Source organism: Triticum aestivum, chromosome 7D, assembly GCF_018294505.1.
Source record: "Triticum aestivum cultivar Chinese Spring chromosome 7D, IWGSC CS RefSeq v2.1, whole genome shotgun sequence".
In the NCBI taxonomy this organism is placed as follows: domain Eukaryota; kingdom Viridiplantae; phylum Streptophyta; class Magnoliopsida; order Poales; family Poaceae; genus Triticum; species Triticum aestivum.
Window position 1 is genome coordinate 521,890,033 of NC_057814.1, and position 4,324 is coordinate 521,894,356.

Here is a 4,324-nt window from a genome sequence, read left to right on the forward strand (position 1 = left end):
TTTTAAACAATATAATGAGTCCAGTTATTAGTTAGACAGTCTAGGAAGCAGCAAATAAATGTATTGTTGTTTGAACCATAAATTAAACATTTTACATCGGCAATTACTTGTGGGCCAGCTTATGGTTGCCTCTGCTGTGCAAAAATCTGGGTGTGCGATGTAGTCTTAATTAAGGTTTCCAATGGTAATTAAGAGCCATAAGAGATTTAAAACCTTAATACAGCGAGCCCCTCACCCGCGAAGTCTAATGCATCGACATATGCTTAGCACCGTGTAATACAAAACTGGTAATTATGTGTCTTTAAGGTGATTGATTCATGGACGCTGGTGAATCTGTTGAACATCCAAAGGTAGCTCATCAGTTCACATGTTGTCCAGCAAACCTTAAATACAGGAAAGAGAACCGGAATTCATTTAGATCAAAAGGACATGTGAGATCTCATTATGGAAACTGCAAACATACAGGAAAAAAGGCAATTGAGTGGACAGCAATTGAACTTAGAAAAGGGCTGCATACATGATGTACGGTGCACCAAGACCACCATTGATGCGTTAGTCCAGTAACATCAGGCAGCTATACACTGATTCAGGCGTTCATCTTTGGCTATGATGAAGATTTTCTTGTTTGTAGGAATCGTCAGAGATGTGCTGGTCGGGGAGAAGACACAACCTGTCATAAACGTAGATTAGACACTGCACGTTATAACAAAGGGATATATGTTGCACCATAAATTATTAATCTATGGCCATACAATTGAATTAGGATCTGTACCTTAGAGTAGTAGTTCTCGAACAAATTACATATCTACGTACATATTCATCAAACAAATAACTGCAGTAATTACCTTACAAACTGGACAGAATTCCTTTTGATCAAATCAGGGATATCTAAGGAGAAGCCAATAAATGATGAGCTAAAACACTTAAAAATAGAACGCTAGCATTGGCTTTCCGATGGTAATTAAGAGCCATAAGAGATTTAAAACCTTAATACAGCTAGCCCCTCACCCGCGAAGTCTAATGCATCAGCATATGCTTAGCACCGTGTAATACAAAACTGGTAATTATGTGTCTTTAAGGTGATTGATTCATGGACGCTGGTGAATCTCTTGAACATCCAAATGTAGCTCATCAGTTCATATGTTGTCCAGCAAACCATAAATACAGGAAAGAGAACCGGAATTCATTTAGATCAAAAGGACATGTCAGATCTAATTTATGGAAACTGCAAACAAACAGGAACAAAAGGCAATAGATTGGACAACAATTGAACTTAGAAAAGGGCTGCATACATGATGTACGGTGCACCAAGACCACCATTGATGCGTTAGTCCAGTAACATCAGGCAGCTATATGCTGATTCAGGCGTTCATCTATGGCTATGACGAAGATTTTCTTGTTTGCAGGAATCATCAGAGATGTGCTGATCGGGGAGAAGACACAACCTGTCATAAGCGTTGATTAGACACTCCACGCTATAACAAAGGGATATATGTTGCGCTATAAATTATTAACCTATGTCCATACGATTGAATTAGGATCTGTACCTTAGAGTAGCAGTTCTCGAACAAATTACATATCCACGTACATATTCATCCAACAAATAACTGCAGTAATTACCTTACAAACTGGACAAAATTCCTTTTGATCAAATCAGGGGAAGCCAATAAATTATGAGCTAATACACTTAAAAGTAGAACGCTAGCATTGGCCAGCGACCTCCACCTTATTGTTACTAATCCTTCTGATCACAATGCTTTTTATGCCTTCTCTCATAGCCACGTCCAAGCCCCATCCTCCATCGTCAACATAAACCGGCCCTTCTCTCATAGATCACACTGTTGGTGTTTGCCAAAAGCAAATGAAAACACGCTCCTGTTGTTAGGAAGTGTACCAATAAGAGGAGCCGTGGAGGCATCATCAAGATAGAGATGTAGGCTGAACCAGCTGGCAGGAGGCGACGTATAGGAAGTGTACCAATAAGAGCAGCCATTGAGACGTCGTCAAGATAGAGATTGTGGCAGCACCAGCTGGCAGGCGGCGACGTACAAACATAAGTTGCGACTTGAGCAGCGGAGGAGCCTGATACGGATGATTGAACAGAAGGCGGCACCAGATGGTCGGCTGCGGCGTGCGAACGACACATGGAGAGAACATCGAGGATGATCTGGAGGAGAGGACGGACGGGCCAATGGAGGATGGTGGCGATGAAAGTGGAGGCCGATAGATCGCTCTCACCTATAGCGTTTTGTGTGATTTATGTGTCAGATCGGGGAGGCAATTAGGGCATGACGTCATTGGAGGAGAGAGAATATAGGAGGGGTAGAAAGTAGAAACGTGTGATTTCTGAATCGTGATTTGTGAATAGGTTTCATGAGCATGGCTAATCGTGATTTGTGAATAGGTTTCGTGACCATGGCTGATTGTATTTGATTAATCCAAGCCATTGAAACTCCGATGGACCGATGGATGATTTACATTTTTTTTCTCTTTTCTCAATTAATCTAGAAAAAATCGGATTATCCACACTGTAATAACTCGGTCCCACCGAATTAATGGCAATTAGTATAGGTATAGATAATGCTTGTATTTAAAATTTTGTTTTACCTCCTGCGCGACCGTTTTTTATTAAATCTGAGAGTTGGCCAGTCGTCGGCTTCAGCCCCCATGTAGGAAGTACAGGGGTGTTCGGTTGGCGCCAAAACACACATGATCCAAAGATTTTTGGTCCGTTAAGGAGGTGTTAGCGCTGCAGACCTGGCAATCGGACTATACGGCTTTACAACCCTCACTTAGCTATAGGAGTTTGACAGATAAAAATTTAGGTGCAGCCCCTAGTGTTCGTAAGTCCGACCTTGGGATGCTGTAGACACCTGATCGGGTGAAAATCGATCTTTCGCGAAATGCGGAAAAACCTCTAACGATTTGTAACCTCTTGAACAGCTGACCGGCTCACGCCGCATCATGACAGTCAGTTTTTGGCTTTCTCTACTGAGGTGCTCAGCCGGATGAACCAGGGCACAATCGAAGTAGTTCTCCCTTTAATACCCTAGCCGATATAGCGGAACGTAAGGTAGTAAGCACAGGAGCCAGTCAACCCAACTATTGACCAAATACATGATTCGAAGCCGATGCATATAATGCTAAAGATCGGGGTGCCAAACTATACTGTAAAAGTTGTTTGGATTTTGTTGCCGTATTATGGGGCATAATAAAGCCCCTGGCGAATGAAAGTGTATCAGAGTGTTCGGGTGCAATTGATAAAGATACTAGGAAAAAGAAAAAGGAAAGGGACAGTAAGCCAGTGCCACAAATATTGGGACTGCGAACTAGTTTCCATAATAGCATAATTAATACGTCAAAGCGTATTTTTACAAATAGTGCAATAAGCAATAGGGCTATTTAACATGCCACAACCAAGGCAAAGCTACGTGCGGGTACCAAAAACAGGTAGAGTGATTGTTGAAGGGGCCGCCTAGAGCTTCCCTTATGTATCCGAGCTGCTTGCCGCCTTGGTGTATTTTATCCTTCGAAAGGGCATGTGATCCGGCCTTAATGGAGGGCTTGTGGAAAAGAAACCTGAAAAGGAGAAAAAAGGTAAAAGTGAACGCATGTGTGTATCCGGGGTCGTACGAGCCGTACTGTGGATCACGAGCTAGCTATGCCTCCGTCGATGCCCATGGAATTTTGAGTGCGTAGTTACGTACGCGCGGTACTAATGCCGCCACCTGATCGGGACCGGGACGGAGGTCGAATTGCTAATCGAGCTCTTGACGAGCCGAGCTGTCATGCTGTAGAATAGTCCGGACCCTTTTGACAGTGTCCGGGAGCTTGGCTGCCGAATTGAGGTTCTGATTGAAAAGGCCGCGCTGTACTTCTGCTGCTAAGGCGGCGGCGGTACGCTCTTCGGTACGAAGGGAGCGTTCCGTATTTCCATTAACTGTTATGACGCCGCGTGGTCCGGACATCTTGAGCTTGAGATAAGCGTAGTGGGGTACCGCGTTGAATCGAGCAAATGCGGTTCGTCCAAGCAGTGTGTGATAGCCGCTGCAAAAGGGGACGATATCGAAGATTAACTCCTCGCTTCGGAAGTTGTCCGGAGATCCGACGACAACCTCTAGTGCGATTGAGCCCGTACAGCGGGCCTCTACACCTGGTATGACCCCTTCAAAGGTAGTCTTTGTGGGTTTGATCCGGGTTGGGTTTATGCCCATCTTGCGCACTGTATCCTGATAGAGCAGATTAAGGCCGCTGCCACCGTCCATGAGGACTCGCGTCAGGTGGAATCCATCAATGATTGGGTCGAGGACTAGTGCGGCTGATC

General features: G+C 44.2%; 1 long non-coding RNA gene across 1 annotated transcript; it reads right to left on the bottom strand.

Moving 5' to 3' along the window:
- Window positions 1–407: 407 nt before the first annotated feature.
- LOC123170512 (uncharacterized) lies at window positions 408–2,327 on the bottom strand. Its single transcript, XR_006485236.1, has 3 exons — window positions 1,548–2,327; window positions 1,293–1,445; window positions 408–670 (listed from the first exon to the last, which is right to left on the bottom strand). It is a non-coding gene; the product is annotated as an uncharacterized lncRNA (long non-coding RNA).
- Window positions 2,328–4,324: the final 1,997 nt, after the last annotated feature.